Below are 17,246 nucleotides of genomic sequence, written 5' to 3' on the forward strand. Positions count from 1 at the left end.
CTTTAGTGTTATGTGCATGAGCCTTACGGCTTGTATTGCCTCCACCGCCACATACACACACAAACACACACACACACACACACACACACACACACACACACACACACCACTGTCTGAGAGACAGATTGGAAGCTTTTGGTTTTACTGTGTTCAGATTCAATCATAACCTGTTTGCATGTAACTCTGCCCAACCTTTCACTTGGCACACACACAACACTACAGGCTTGGCAGCAGACACAGATTTCAAAAGTCATGATACAGGCATTCAGGAATCAGGCAGGATGTTCAAAACTGCATGGAAGCAACATCCTAACTGCCAGGGGTTGCAAACATATGCTCCTCCAGAATGGATGCATCTGCTTCCATCTGTAGAGGTAGTGTTAGGTTCTAGATGACAATACAGGTGACCTTTCACTTCATGTTCCTGATCACCATTACAATGAAATCCGAACAAGTTGTGGTTAGTCTTGGCTATGGTTTTGCGGAAAAGCCAATGGCTACATTTGGACAATGGTATCTTGGCTTATTAAATGTGTAGTTGAACAACTGGCACATCCAGCCACTTCACACCTCTCTTCATGACTGGCACCTCAGTAATAAGTCTCGAAAAGCTTCCTGTTTGATCAGAAGAATCCGGGGTCTAAAATCAACTTTGAGCCATGGTTTGTGATTCTGGCTTCTATGCTGCAGTGAAAACAAACTTCAATTACTGATTTGAACAGAACAAATCTCCTCCTTGTTACCATGTTGGAGGAGGAGCAGAAAGGGTGGGCGAAATGTCCAACTCAAGGCTAGATCCCATAGCACTAAACTATGGTTTAGCATTGTATCTGAATATAATCATTGTGTGCACTGGTTTCTCTGCTGCTCCAGGTAGATGCAGCCATGAAACCAAGGCCAAATACACTGCCAAGGACCGTAGCCTTTTTGTACTGCTAAACATTAGGAGACATTTTCTAATGGTAAAGGTTGTTTGACAGTGGAATAGACTGTCTTGGGATGTTCTCTTTTGCTGGCAGCTGAATGGAGCTCTGTTGGAAATGCTGCAGTTGTCTCCTGCATTGAGCAGGAGGATCTTTCAGCCACTTAAGGGGGGCTTGAGTGGAACAATTAATTCCCCTTTTTGTGTCAAAATTATCTTCGGTTCTTAATCCACACTCTCATCTGTCCTATCCACACATAACTTTCCCCACTCCAACAGCAGTATTTTCCTTCTCTCCAACTGCTTCCTGGAATCATGTCAGAAGCTGCTTGAGTACAGAAATGTGTTGAGCATCAGCATATGGTCAGCATGGCTTTAATATGGCTCTGGCCATGTGCTAGAAAGATCAAAGCCTTAGGGACCCTTATCTCATATAATTTATATGATTTTATCGATGTAAGTGTGAGAATTTCAATGCTATTTCCCTGTTTCACACTGCTGATAGAATGATTCACACCAGAGAATTTAAACAGGACTAAACTCCCACCCAATTCCATCTATTTTCTTTGCCAGGAAATTCTCACAAAGAACTACAAAATTCTTTCCTCCCAGTCCAAAAAAAATGCATTCAAGTAGATCTACACCTTCACATTCTGCATAAATCTTTAATCAACCAGGGCACCTTCAGAAAGAAAATCGCTTTCTAGTGGGTAGCTCTCCAGGAAGTGAAATTGTGGCAGCTCATCCTTCATATAACTTTTATAGGGAGTAGGTTTAAGTCTTACTCCGGTTATGCAGGCTGATGGATGAGCAACTAGGAACGATTATGCCCAAGTATTTAGATTATTTATTACATTTATTAATTGCTTCCTATGGAGCACCTTGAAGCAATTTCACAATAAAATAAAAACCACATACCCAACAGTGTTATATATAAGTATGTGCATTTGCTGTCTTATTTATTACACCTGCTTAAAACATTTCTGTTTAGGTATCTTACCTTTAACTTACCCTGGTAGCTAATTGGCAGCCAGTGTAATTCTTTCATCAGCAGTGAAATATGGCAACATTATACCACAGTGAGCAGTCAAACCACTGCATTTTTGCACTCCTGCAGCTTTGGGTCAACCCCAATGTTACCAGCACATGGACAACAGTGGTTAGGCTATCCTAGTCCAGAAATGGATGTAGTTGTCTTGCCAGGAAAAGCTGGAATATTCTACTACTGGCACTACAGAGTATCATAGGGTGGTGAGACAAAACCAGGCATTTTTTTGGTATTACTCCTGTTCTGTGGAATGGCCTTCATTCTGCCATATGTAAAGCAGCAATCATCAGTTCTTCTCTTTTTGCATAGGCTTCCCCTCACCTATAAGACTGGGCCCTGGTTTCTGAATCCCTGGAATCTGTTTTATTTGCTTTTATATATTTTCCTGCTTTATTTTTAAATAGATATTGTTCTTTTATATTGTACATAGTATACACTGCTTTGAGATTGCATTGCTAATTATTGCATGCATTGATTTAACTATGTTTTACATTTTGTTTAATTTTGTAAGCTTTCTGCCCCCCCCATTAATATGCCATGTGGCAAATTCAAAATAAATGAATGAATAAACACGTGCACACACAATAATTGAGTACAGTAATTTAGAAAAGACCTTAATTTTAGAAAGGACTACATAGCAAATATGAGTTATCTCAGCTCATCCTTACCCATAATGATGGTATATATTACAACAACAACAACAACAACAACAACAACAACAACAACAACAACACCTGCAGTGCAACATTCAAAGTAGCTTTAATTGACAGTTTATTAGCATACTGCAACCTAGCTTTTCTTCCTGTCTCATAATATTAGAACCTAGGAGCATCCAATACAGCTGAATACTGGAAGGGTCAAGGCAGACAAAAGAAAGTACTTCTTCATACTCTGCACCAGGGGTCAGCAAACTTTTTCAGCAGGGGGCCGGTCCACTGTCCCTCAGACCTTGTGGGGGGCCGGACTATATTTTGAAAAATATATATGAATGAATTCCTATGCCCCACAAATAACCCAGAGATGCATTTTAAATAAAAGGACACAATCTACTCATGTAAAAACATGCTGATTCCTGGATCGTCCATGGGCCGGATTTAGAAGGCGATTGGGCCGCATCCGGCCCCCGGGCCTTAGTTTGGGGACCCCTGCTCTGCACAGTTCAGCTATGGAATTCACTCCCACAAGGGGTACTTCTAGCCACCAACTTGAATGGCTTTAAAAGAAGGTTAGACAAATTCAGAGAGGAGAAGGATCTCATTGGCTACTAGCTACAATGGACATGCTCTACCTCCACTTCTGGAAGCAGTCTCTGGGAATCTCCAGTGGGAAGAGTTTTGTTGGGCTCAGGTTCTGCTGGCGGACTTCCCACAATGGGCCATGTGTTTGGCCGCCAAATGGGCCTTGGGAAGCAGTGATTTCATTACCTTTGAGTTACAGAACTCTCCACTAGTTCTAAGAAGTGACTGGCGACAAAGCTAGCAGGTCTATGAGAAATATCCCTTTGCTCATATCTCAAGCCTCTTCAGTCACCTCCTTCTAGCCTACAGTCTCTGCTGCATTTGTCTTCCCTCCCCCTCCTTGGTCCCAATTTGTTTGCGGTGATGATTAGCTTCCAGCTGTCTCCCTTTAATCTCTTTTAATAGATTTCCACCGCCCTGCTTCTCATCCGTGCCCCGCCCCAAAACAGGACATCGGCCAGGAGCCCAAGAGGCTACTGTACTTGTGGTACAATCAATGGATGGACCCGAGCGGCGCAAGAGCGCGCCTAGCTTGGTGCCGAAAGCCCCGCTGCCAGGGCTTCGCTGGGCAGCGCGGGCGGGCGGGCTGGTAGGCGGGCGCCCCTATAATAAAGGCTGCCTAGGAAATCCACTAGGTGGGCGTGAGCGGCTGCGGTGAGGTCAGCTGCGGGAGGACCAATGAGTGGCGCGCTCGGGAGCTGCCCGCTCTTGGCATGCGATTGGAGGGGGCGGGGGAGCGCGAGGTGGATGCTGCTCCGGCGGCGGCTCGGACATTCCGGCACTAGGCAGAGCGCGAAGGCAGGAGTCGCCCTACGGCTGCCGGTGTTGTGTGGAGACGTGACTGGGAGAGAATCTGGGGGAAGGCGAGAGGAGGAGGAGGAGGAGGAAGGAAGGAAGGAGGAGCGGCGGGGTTTCTAGCTCGCCGCCGCTCGGGAGAAAGAGGAACAGGGAGACGGAGAAGGCGCCAGGGAGTATTTGCCTCGCCTGGCGCACAGGTGCAAGCGGCCGCCGGAGAAGGAGCGCCTCGCCGCTGGCGCCGCCTGGCCGAAGGGGGATATAGTGCCTGCCTGCCTGGACTCCGCCGCTTCTGTGGGGAGCGTCGCTTCACCTGCGAGCGAGTGAGCCAGCCAGCCAGCCAGCGCGCGGCGCGTCCCGCGTCAGCCAGGTAAGAGTTTCCCTCGGAGTCTTTCTCGGGGAACCGCTCCCGGGGGGGGGGGAGTCGCGGTGCGCTCGCCGCGCCCGCCTTCTGGCGCTCGTCTTCGGCTGCCAAAGTTTCTGGCAGAGTCACTCGGGGCGAGCGAGAGCGACCGTGCCAGAAGCGGCGGCAGGCGGCAGCCGCGGAGTCGAGACGGAGGCGCGAGAGGGAGTCGCCCTTTCCATGCCCTGTCGGAAAAGAGGCGGACGCGGCGAGTGCTGCCTTCCATGGACGTTTCTCTCCCCCCACGCAGCCCCATAAGCACTTCCCCCGCTTCTCCCCCCCCCCACCCCGTCCCCATTTATTCTTCGCCTTTTCTCTTGACATCTGAACTACCGAGGGAGCCCTCGGACAGATTCAGAAGTCCATCGAGAGGCATCTCCTGTGTGTGTTCGACGTAGTCTAATATATTTTAAATTTGGAGGGATTGCAATTTCCTCTGGGAAGGGAGCTCGGGGAAAGCGGCGGTTTGTGTGGAAAATGCGTCGGCTCCTTCGGTGTGCTCTTTTTTGCGGGGGGGGGGTGTTGCTGAAAGTTGTCCTCTTTAGGCCGGCGTCAGGCTTCTGGCTGAGATCTTGAAGAGCCCCTTCTTCTGGTTGAAGCAATCTCAGGGCTTTGTTCCAGAGACTCCGCTGGAGTTTCAAGCGTATCTGTCTAGATTGCCTTTCCTACCAAAGGCTCATTGGCCTCGAAAGCAAAGCAGATCCAATATGTGCTGTTCATATTTTGGCAGAAGCAACATTTCCTTTCCTTATGTGTTTGCCCTCAGTGTCCATGCATGTTTCCAGCACTCTGCACACAACTAATGCACCCCTGTGTAAAATAGTCTAGAGAAACCATCACTTCTTAGTTGTAGACTTGCTATTGCTAATTCTGATTAGAATCCTCCACTACTTTCATAAGCATTGGGAAAACCTTGTGGGGATGGTGGTTGGATTCAGCCATACCTCTGATGCTATGATCCCCCTTCCCAGTCCTTCTTCCAGTTATGACTGACAAGCAGCTGGAATGGTGGCAAGGGGCAACTTAATCTGCAGTAGGAGTCTATGATTCTCTAAATCTTATGTTCCAAACTCCCATTCAAGTCCACTTGGCGTGGATGCGTTTCGGGGATTAGTTAACCTGCGTGGCACATTTGTGCAAACAAAGGTGTCTTACCTGAGCAGTTTCCTTCATCTCTCTTTATGTGCAATCTCTAGTGATTACGGAAGCATCTGGGGAACAGAGGTGGTTCTCTGTTTACTGCGTAAGTGATCAATCTGAGGCAAAATTGATTTGTTTGTGGACTTAATTCAATTATATGCCTCTTCAGATTGGTACTATAAGGAGTGTAAATTTAAATGGCAAGCTGGATAGCCTGATGTGTAAGAGACTGAGCTATGAATAGGGAAGTCCTCAGTTATAGCTTTTCTCTGCCATGAAGTCACTAGGTGTTGTTTGGCGAGCCATTCTTTCTCAACCTCATATGAAGATGTTGATAATGCTGCCTTTCAGGGTCGCTGTAAGAATTGCACATCTGAAGACTTTTTAATTTGTGAAATATAAGCATACTTTAAATATTAACTAGCTCATATTTATATGCTTCACATACATGACTTGGTTGGAATCCTTACAACAACCCAGTAAGGTAGTCAGTGTTGTTAAATATGATGTGCAAAGCATGTCAGATTGATTGATTTGTCTTTTTGTCTGCCACCTGCACCCTCCCAAACTTATAGTGTTAGTCTTCACCTTTTAATAGTTACTGGACAATTATTATTTAAATCAACTCTGATTCCTGTTAGCAGACTCTCTCCATCCTAAGTGTCTTCAGTATATTCCTCACAGATTTAAACAGAATTTTGTGAGCAGAGTAGGTTATGCAAATTGTGGTGTCTGCTGCAAACATCTTTTTCAAGCCACTGGGTAATGTATTTTGAAACACATTTATTTGCTGGATTTAGATCTAAGTACCTAAATCTACAACACAAGAACCCAAGTAAGTTGATGCTTACAGGGACATGCATGTTGCCGTGGTAGGTTGTTTATTCATCCAAATATTAATGTGGGCAGAAATTACTTTGATCTCATCTTAAATGCTTCCTATAAAAAGAACTCAGAACTACTGAAGGATATTGAAGTCTCAGACACAACAGAACTTAGCAAAAAAAAAAAAATATTGTGTGTGTGTTTTAAATAAAGAGATTGGCTGCTGCACCCTATAGAAGCTAATGCTGAATTTTAGTGTATTTTTACATAGCATTGCTTGAGATCCAAAGTGGCACTTCACAATGACCATTGGCTTGAAACATCAAAGTGACTGAACAGTGATTTTGTTTGCATCTGGATATTTAATCAGACACAGTGTTTGATTTGTTTAAAATGGCTTGGAATAGAACTGAGTCCGAGGTGCTATCTGCACTTATGGGCAGCTGTGTGTCTTTGGGGTGGTGGAGGTCATAAGTGCTTTAATATACTAGCCACTCTTGGTGGTAAATCCTACTGTCAGTGATGCTTCTGAATTTTCATATGCCCTAAGCAGCTTTTCTACCTCTACTGTGTTTTCTCCCACTCAAAGCTAATTACCGGTAGGATAAGATGAATTACCAAATGGAGAGATGGGGCTCATTGCATCTCTGATCTTATGATGTTCTCTCTTTGAAAACTGGCTTGTTTTCTCTTTCTCCTTCATTTGCATGTCAGTATGATCATGGGAAATGTTCCTTTCTGCCTGAAGGTTATAGTAATAAACCAACATGGAAATGGGAGAAAAAGGACCCATTATCCCATGGTTTCTCCAGCCATGATAGCTTTACATCCATGTTAGCACAAAGTACTTGAATTCTGAGAGATTTAAAAAATTGTTTAGCTGTGGCACTGTCTTAAAGAGCTCAGTTTTGCTTCTTCTTTTAAATCGCATGATATATATCTGTGGTCTTTAGGAGAGAGTTTGATTCTATGTGAGTTTTCTACATTGTTCTTATTTATGACTTGGAAGTGTACTGAAGAAGCAGAATGTATGACAGACTATTGAATTGAGAATAGTACAGTATCCTTTCATTGGATATTGGTTTGCTACTCCATGAGCTAATTCCAATATCTTTGAATTGATGAGGTTAGGAAGAACTTCTGATGAGATTGTGTAACAAGAGACCCAAATGAGGAAGGTAAAAGAAACAAGGTGGGTTGTGTGTGTGCATGCTGAATGCCTGTATTTGCATTTGTTTTATTATTAATAATAATAATTTTATTATTTATACCCCCACTCATCTGGCTGGGTTTCCCCAGCCAGGCCAATAAACATTTCATTTCCCCCCCCCTGATGTTAATGGTGCAAAACAAGTTAAGTGTTCCTCCTTCCTTTTCTTCTAAGTAAATAAATGTTGAAGTCTTGTTTCTGGTTGCTGTTCGTATGACCAGTATCAATCTTTGTCACTAATTCTGAAATACTTTTTATAAAGCTTGGGAAACAACTTTGTTTTTTTGTTTTTTTTAACAATCATCAACATGCAGATTATAATTTCAATAACATATCGAATTATATTTTTTGATATGGAATTGCTTTGGATCGTACAGCATTGATGGTTTGCATCTTGATGGCTTATATCATAGCATTCTCCTCCCCTGTGTATAATTCAGACTAGCTCATTGGCTGTACTGAGAGAAATCTTCGCACCAGCTGCATAATATGTATCCCTTCTCAATCCTCCCATGCAACCTTCACAGGGTCACAAGAGCAGAAGAGCCACGCTGAATCAGACCAAAGGACAATATAGTCCAGTATCCTGTTCTTACAGTGGCCAGCCTGTGGGAAGCACACAAGCTAGACATGAACACAGCAGTACGCTGCTGCTTGTGAACTGCAGCAACTGATACTCTGAGGCAAACTTGCCTCTGACATGGGATATAATATACCCATCACAAATAATAGCCAATTAAGAGTCTTATCATACATGAATTTGTTTCACTCCCTGTTAAAGCTGTCCAAGTTGATGGACATTACTACATCTTGTGACAATGAATTCCAGAGTTTATGCACTGTGTGAAGAAGTACTTTGTTTCTGTCCTGAATCTTCACGCATTCAGCTTCACTAGATGATCCCAGTTTCTAGCATTATCAGTGAGTGAGAAAAAAAAAACTTCTCTCCATCCACTTTCTTTGTACCAATGCATAATTTTATTCAGTTCTTATCATGTACTTGCCCTCCATCAGATTTCACCCCTGCACAAACTAAAATCCCTAAACATTGTAACCTTTGCTCCAGCCCCTTGTTAAAATGATTGCCTTCTGCACCTTTTCCAGCTATATATCTCTTTTTATATGTGGTGATCAGAACTGAGCACAGCATTCCAAGTGTAGTCAGGCCATAGATCTGTACAATGGCATTATGATATTGCCAGTTTTATTTTTGATCCCTTTGCTAATCTCTAGCACTGAATTCACCTTTTTCCACAGCCGTTGCACACTGGGTCAACATCTCCCTAACTTCTGCTCATCTATGAACAAGTTGAAAAGCACAGTTCTCAGAATGATCCTTGGATGACACCACTTCTTGCATACTACCATGATTTTTGAGAACTGCCCATTTATTCCTACACCCTGCTTCCAGTTCTTTAGTAATTGAGAGTCTGTCCTCTTTTCCCATGACTGCTAAGCTTACTCAGGAATAGGGATGGGAGGAAAAATCAATACAGTTCACATTTAAACGTGAACCTGACAAATTTGTTGGTAGGTTCTCAATTTCCAAAGAACGTGAGAATTGAAACAATGCCATACTTTAAAATTCGCACATCTCTGAATTTTGTGATGCGGTTCCCCCAGCCAAGTAATACGTACAAAATACATTTGTAGGGAGAAAATAACCTACAAAAATACATTAAATTAGGGAACATTGATTGCAGAAAATGTATATCTTACTCAAAACTGCATACAAAATGTGTATATTAGGAGAAATCTGCACTGAAATGCCGATGAATTTTCATGATTTTTTTTATAAAAAATCTCAATTTGCTGTGAAAATGTGGAGAACTGAATTTAAGAGTGTTAAAATGAGAAAGTGAGAGTTCCAAAATTGACAGAGTCCATAAAACTGTAGAGTTGGAAGGGACCCTGAGGGTCATTTAGTCCAACCTCCCTACTCAGGAGTTTTGATTGAGTACTTTGATTTTCAAAAAAAGTATCTAGTGTCTACTGCTTTGTACTTTTTATATCTGTTGTACTGATGTTTTTAAATGGGTTTCAGCATAGCCCATGTTACTATATGCGTAAGAGCTGTGCTAGTTGCTCTACAGCAAGGGCAGCCAATCTGGGGATCCCCAGATGTTGCAGCAGAACTCCCATTATTCCTGATCATTGGCCATGCTGACTGCTTGCAAGAATTTCAGAAGCCTTTCCCATCTGCTTGATAACTGCTCTTTTTAAACAGCAGGTTTCAGGAATTTTTAACCTCCTACCTTCTGCAGTGCTCAATTGAACTATGGTGCCTCTCAAAGCATAGCATCCCTGCTTGAGTTCTTGCCCCATGCCCAGTAGCAGGAGTGTGTGAAGGAGAATTATCTGTGGCTGCTTCAAAGTTGTGGAATAAATCATCCATTGCCTGCTTCCTAAGTCCAAAGTTTCAGAAACTGCTGCTAGATATGTGTGTGTGTGTGCGTGTGCTATATTTCGGTCATTAAGGCATAACATAGGGAAGGAGAAGGAGACTGTGTAGGATTTCACTTAACTGAAGAGTTTGTTTTGCAGAATGCTAGATTAAAATACCTTAGAACTTTATGTTTTAGAACTAAATGTTTTAATATCCATTTATGAGGAAGTATATAGCATATTTTCAGGATGTTTTTAAGAACTCTGTGCATTTGAAAATATGCCCTTGGGGACAAGCTGAAAGGTTTAGTCATGCTATTGGATGTGTAGCGTTCTCTGGCTCTGAAAAAGCCACATAGTTGTGGGAATCTTTCTGCTGCTGTTGTATGCTGTCTTACTTGCCATATTACTTGACACCTTTATTGATATCATCATCATCATCATCATTTTATTAAATGATTATTGCTTATCCCCCAAGGGTCTTCAAGTTACTTACAGCAATGCACACACACACACACACACACACACACACACACACACAAAATATAATAAGGGAAGGAGAACAGTGTAATGTAATATTTATCGGGGGGGGGGACACACACTCACCATATCAATAATAACAAAAAACATTAACAATACTCAAATAATAAAGAATACTCTCACCCACTAAGTAGCAGATAAACAACTATTTCACCCCTTTTAACCACTGCACCCAAAAGTCTGGTATCAGACCAGCTGTTATAAATTGGTGGTGGGTGGGTCTGGCGATGTCCTCTAGGGATGATCCAGCATCTGTCTTCTCCCTTCACGGGGGAGCAACAAGGCAAAGCAGGAAGAAGGTAGCAAAAGTTTTGCCTACTTTGCAGTTGGTCTGACTACTGCTGCTTTGCTTCTGCTGCTGGGGGTGCATGTAGCAAATTGTGATTAGAAGCACAGGTATTGTAGTAGCACACCATGGTTTTGTTAGCAGCAAAATGGCAAAATCTGTCACATATGCAAAAATCTCCTGTGCACTTTTTTTTAACTTTTACCTTTTTTCAGTCTTACAACACCATCTTTTTGTGTTTTTCAATTATGTCCCACTGTATAGCCAGTGTCACATTTAACATTCATGTCGAACATCTGCTTATGTCTCCTTATATATTTATTCCTAGCATCTCCATATGTGACATAAGCACCTGTTGGTTATTGCCTTTGATATCATTAGGGATGAGCAACAAAACCATTTCCTACTTCCTAGTGTTGTCTCCTTCTGCGATGTTGTTTCTGTTACCAAAATCTGTTTGCCACCAGTGGCTGTGTAAATGCCTACATGAGGCAACTGCACATGTAGAGTCCTCTCTTCCTTTCTTCCTTCTATAAATGAAAAAGAGGGCTTTGCATTTTGTTTCTCATGATGAAAGAGTGGGTGTAACTTACTATTTCTGTCTGGGTGGACAGAACTGGTCAACACCAATCCCAGAACCATTTACACTGACAGTTTACCATGGGTGGGTGGTATGGAATGCATGGAGCCTGATAGAGGACCTTCCCACAGCAGCAGCCTTAGCACATAATTACCACTACTGTGAATATGGAAAGCCTTCTGCACCAGGAAAACACCCTGTAATGATAAGTATATAGTACAACAGAACTTTGTTTCAGTAACTGTTTGTTCAGCATATTAAAACAAGATCTAAACAATTTTTCCACCGCTTTCCCCTGAATAATGATGTTTTTACCATCTCCTCTCACTCCACCCCACCCCTCTAGGAGACATGTAATTATCCCAAAGCCACTTGCATGCGTTAAAAACCCATTCCTATTGCTAATGGGTGGTGTTCAGTTAAGATTTCAAAATTTTGCTTAGCCCCTTTTGTTGCACCACCAACTAAGAAATCCTGTTTGTGTAAGCCTGTCATACTGTCTTTGCAACTGGGTTAATGGCAGAGCAATAGCCCTAGTTTAACCATTATTGGGCTCTTTCCCACTCTACTCTTAAAGCCGAGGCCAATCATTCTATTGAAAGAAGCATCTGAGGAGTTGCATAGGAGATAGAGCAGGTGGTGTGTGCCCATATAAATAGAATATATAAATATAATTTGGGCTGCTTGAATATTTTTTATTGGAAGTAAAATGAGAAAAAGTAGCAGTATATTATTGGGGGTATTCTCTTCCTGCTAGGGATAGAAGTGTTTTGTCAATATTTTTGATTAAACTCTGAGTCCAGCCATAGTGGGGTGGGGTGGGGTGAAGGCAAATTCTATGCTAGTTGTTATTCGGGGAAGGGGTTGCAAGTAAGGTGGCCAGAACTGAAATGTCTTTACATAATTCTGTGATATGGTTGCATTTTGTTTTTATGTAGAGTTCTATTTGCCCCACTAAATATCTATCTATATCTCTCTATCATCTCTATCTCTTTAGTGGGGCAAATAGAACTCTCTCTCTCTCTCTCTCTCTCTCTCTCTTTCTCTCTCTCTCCCCAATATATATATTGTACAGCTGGGAAAGGTGAAAAAGAATGACTAAGATGTTGGATTGTCGTTCCTGTAAGGAAAGGCTAGACTTTGGGATACAGGGTGGAATTTTATGTAGTGCTCATATGACTGTTCTGTCACTGCAAGCATTTTTGCTTACTAGTACTGGAGTGGGGCAGTCCGGTCCTCTAACCCACTGCTATCTTTCTCACTTTGGCCTCTCACATTAAATATTTACATCCCTGCTAGATAAAGCTTACGTGTATGTCCTCAGATCTGATATGGCACTTTGTTAATGCAAACTAATCCCAAGTATTTCACTTAATATATCCTTGTATTTAAATATTTGGTTGTTTTGATTTCTTTCTCCTTCCTGTGTTTGTATTTTTCATTCCAATTTCAGTTACGATTTATAACAACCCCCCCCCCCGAAGGGTGATTCACAAATAATGTCCTTTAATTAAAATTAGAAAAGAATTGGTAGGTGGTAGTTGGTAGATAGTTTGTCCCCCAGACACACCAAGAATGGTGAACCAATAATAAATGTTGGCTACAGCTCATGGTTTGGCTGGAGAGAAACAAGCAAGGAGTGTAGGTTTGGATGTAAGTGAATGCCAAGTGAAACCATGCCTTAGCTCGGGGTACTATGAGAGCAGCAGAAGAACTTAGGGAGGAGCAAAGGGAGGCTGCAATTTTTCATTTGAGTATCCACATGCTCACATATTCATTTTCAGCTAATCTTGGATTTAGGATGGTTTGTCATGACCATTGGCTCGGCTAGAACAGTAAGCTTATATTTATTTATTTATTAATTCATTCAGCATTACATGCATAACAGACCAATTTTATATGACAACTTTACATTTTGTTATACCAGATATTACCAGAGGCCACATTTTGGAATGTCTTCTTCTTTGGCGATCACTCATAGCCAAGTATGATTGTCTTCCATAAACACAGTTTTAACAATGAGTCCGTAAGTGACTGCGGAGGTCAATTCTAGATCCAGAATCTACACACACATAAAAATTACAGTATTTTTTTATTTAAAAACATTTTGAAAAATTCATTGAATTTGGCATAGCTCACTTTCGCCATCTGGTGTCACATTTGTATATTGCACTTTACAACACATTTAAAACGTTTTATTTGCAGCCATATAGCTGAATCCAGAGAGAGTAAGTTCCTAACCTAAACTGGTGTGTTGTCAGTGATAAGATGCTTTTTATGAAAATCAAGCTTAGAATTAGCTACAGTAATTAAAACGACGTCTTACACACTCAGCTTTCTGTGGACATTTAAACAAGTAAGTCTGACTAGATTTTAATGACTAGAGAAAATACAGGTTGGAACTTGGCTCAAAATGCCAGGCTGTTCAGTCTACCTTGCACAATGATAAATAGCAAAACTACTCATTCCAGTTCCACATATTTGTCCTTGAAATTACTTTGTTTTGATCAATGCAGTTCTGGCTTATTGTAAGTGTAAAGGGAAGCTTTAGTAAATAAATATTTCAGAGAGCTGCAAATGGGTAAGGAAGCCCATTCTTCCTCAACTTCAATTTCTTGCAACTCCCCCCCCCTCTAATGTATAACCATGATGTTAGATGAAAATGTTTATTAGAATGCATATGTGCATTTTGACCAATACAGTGGTACCTTGGTTAAAGAACAGCTTAGTTTATGAACAACTTGGATTAAGAACTCTGAAAACCCGGAAGTACCGTAGGAGGTGTTTTGATTTGTCAACTTTGCCTTGGAATAAGAACATTTTTCGCTTTCTGTTGAGTGTGTTTCATTTGTAAATTGAGTTCCCTGCTGATATGGCAAAGCACCATAGCTGCCAAGTTCTCCCTTTTTTAAAGGGAAATTCCATTATGCCGAATAGGCTTCCTCGCGAGAAAAGGGAAAACTTGGCAGCTATGGAAAGCACACCTCGGTTTAAGAACACTTTGGTTTAAGAATGGACTTCCGGAACGGATTAAGTTCAAAAACCAAGGTACCACTGTATTTGCAAATGTCATATGCAAATGAAATCACAATTTGACATAAACAATATAAATTAGGAAGGCTGGACATATTTCACAAGGACAAGAGTCAAAGCAATCCTTTGACAAATATTGGACCTAGGAATATATGTAGCATGTCCACAGATGCATCACCGCTTGTTATCATAATATATTTGGGACCTGGACTTCTCAAAACCTAGATAAAACTATAGGTGTCTTTCCTTGTTTTGTTCTTTACTAGACACTTTAAGTTAGCATAAAAGCCCAGGGCAGCAGACCTGCATGTAGAGCCAGTGCTTGTGACAACTTCATATTTGCTTTTGTGCTAGATTTGCATGTGCATGTAGTTGTCAGAGAAATTATTCTCTTCTGTTTGTTTGTTCATAAAATCTTATACTGCTTAATATACTGTAATACAAAATGATAATAAAAATCTCTTAAGTGCTGAACATAAAATCAATAGAAGTGGAAACAACAACATATAATTAAAAATTTCATTAAAAACAACAGAACAAAACTATATTGCAGACCAAACTGAGCAGTGTATGAAACAAAATAAAAAAATAAAAATTAAGAATCAATGTCCAGGAAAGCTGCTATTGATTTTCCTCATGAATTACCTGAGGGAGGGCATTCCAGAAGGTGGGTACTATCGCCAAGAAGGCTCCCTTCCATGTTGTCATGTCAGTGAAAAAACCTTACCTCAGAATGTTCAACACCAGTTCAATACATATAACATGGGTGTTCTACTAATCACCCCAACAGCTGCATTTTGTGCTAACTGCATCTTCCAAGCTGATCAGAACATAGGGTTGCCAAATCTTGAAGAGCAAAAAAGAGGACAGCCGGAGCCTCTGCCAGCCCGAGCTGGGAAAGAGGTGCCACGGTACCCATGCGCCTCTTTCACCGTTTCAGGCTGGCAGTGGCTGCGGTGTGCAGCCCACACCAAAAACAAACAGCCCCTCCCACAAACCCAGATATTTCCTTTAAAATGTAAAAATCCCCCTGGATGGACATGTTGGCCCCCAAAAGAGGACATGTCTGGGATTTTCCAGATGTATGGCAACCTTACAGAACGTCACAATAGTCTAATAACAAGGCTACCCATTCATTGACCACTGTAGCAAGGCTATACCTGTCCAGGTGCAATCTTAGTTGCTGTACAACATGAAGTTGATAATTGGCACACTGAGGTCACTTGGGACTCTAGTGACAGCAATGGATCGTGCCTTTTGCTGTACATGAATTTGTGGGGATACACCTCTCCAACTGTGATATTAAGAGAACAGTATTGCACATGCTGTATGGTATAATGTAGAGTTCCCTGCAGTTTTGGCAGCAGTATAAAACTTTCTTGCAAGTTTCCCTAAGGTCTTCCCTCTTCTAGACTGTCTTCTTTGATATTGACAGCATTTGTTAAAAGAAAGCAAAGTATGAGCTACAGGCTCATTTTCTGTGCCAGCAGATATTTCAATATCTCTTCAGTCAGCCTTATCCTGTGGCCGCAAGTGCCCATTGGGTTGCACAGTCAGATGAAGGTAAGACCCATTGAAGACAGTGGGGCTTTTAAAATAAATAAAATGAATTCAATTTCTCTAGTAATCCCAAGTCATGCCTCATCAGTATAATCAATCATTTTATATAGTGTTTGCATCACTTTTGTTGAGAATAATAATACCTTCTGGAACATATTTATTCTACCCAATCTAAAGCTGGCCTGGTTATTATAACAATTGAACCATGCATATTACACATATTGAAAGCTTATCTATAAATACATTTAACTAGCAGCGAAGCATTGTGTGACCTCAGTATTAAAGTAATCCTGTCTATTCATGACAACTAACCTTTTGCTACCACTTACTCACAGTTCTGATGCTCTCGGTTATTATCTGTGGCAGCAAGATGAAGACATATTCCCTAGTTCTTACACATGCCAAACTACATTTCATCTCCATGTTCAATCCCGTTTATATTTAAAGTTTTCAATAAGGTAGGTTTGGTTTAAACTATGAATGATGCTTCTATCTTAAAAAAATAATAATCCAATGAGTCAAGTATTATGAGTGAAAGGCTTTTGTTAAAACATCCTTGTAATATAATAGGATTAATTATGTGATGGCATACACATCCACTTCAAAGCTTTCAGTCAGTCACTGTTCAGAAATTTCTATTTGATTTTTTTTTTAGCAAGGTGTGTGTTATGGGCTATGGTATAAAGAATATAATGCATACTAATGGAATAAAGAATATAAAATATATTAAAAGAGTAGATGACTTTGTGTTAAGGCTAAATAAAAAGCAGGGTGTACTGCGAGTTGCTGAACAGCTTATGAGTTGTTGCAAAGGGCAGAGTGGTTGTCTTTTCTCATTTTGCCTCCTTTCCCATAGGCACATGACATTAACAACAGACCTTTATGCCAATTTTGAGTTTGCAGAAGGAAGGAAAAGTCCTGAACAATCATATTCTGTGAATAACATTTTGTTTGAGTGTGCCTGTTCATAGGTACTCTGGTACAATACAGGTGATCTGTACTTCTGGATAGGCTTACCTAGGTTTCTTTTTGGAGATAGGAATCAGTTGCCCCAGGTGCTGGTCCAGGAAATGATGCCCAATAGGGTACAGGGGTTGACATCAGTGAAGGTAAGGCATTTATAGGATGGCAATGGCAAGATAACAGCTGGGTCCAGTATGGAATATGTCATGAATGCAACCTGGGACTAGAGAAGGAGTGCACAGAGACCAAGGCACTGGCTCCAGTTTTGAAAACTTTTTATTAATTTTGGGTTGCATTCAACTAACTTTATTCAGAGTA

General features: G+C 41.4%; 1 protein-coding gene across 4 annotated transcripts in view; it reads left to right on the top strand.

Annotated features, from left to right (window-relative positions):
* Positions 1 to 3,961: 3,961 nt before the first annotated feature.
* The window catches only part of CHRM3 (cholinergic receptor muscarinic 3), a 226,054-nt gene continuing 212,769 nt past the window's right edge, over positions 3,962 to 17,246 (top strand). For all 4 annotated transcript variants that reach the window (XM_035108375.2, XM_060272870.1, XM_035108374.2 and 1 more), the window contains exon 1: positions 3,962 to 4,373. The gene's annotated coding sequence lies outside the window, so the exon portion shown is untranslated. The remainder of the gene's footprint in view (positions 4,374 to 17,246) is intronic.

This window comes from Zootoca vivipara, chromosome 3, assembly GCF_963506605.1.
Source record: "Zootoca vivipara chromosome 3, rZooViv1.1, whole genome shotgun sequence".
Classification (NCBI taxonomy): domain Eukaryota; kingdom Metazoa; phylum Chordata; class Lepidosauria; order Squamata; family Lacertidae; genus Zootoca; species Zootoca vivipara.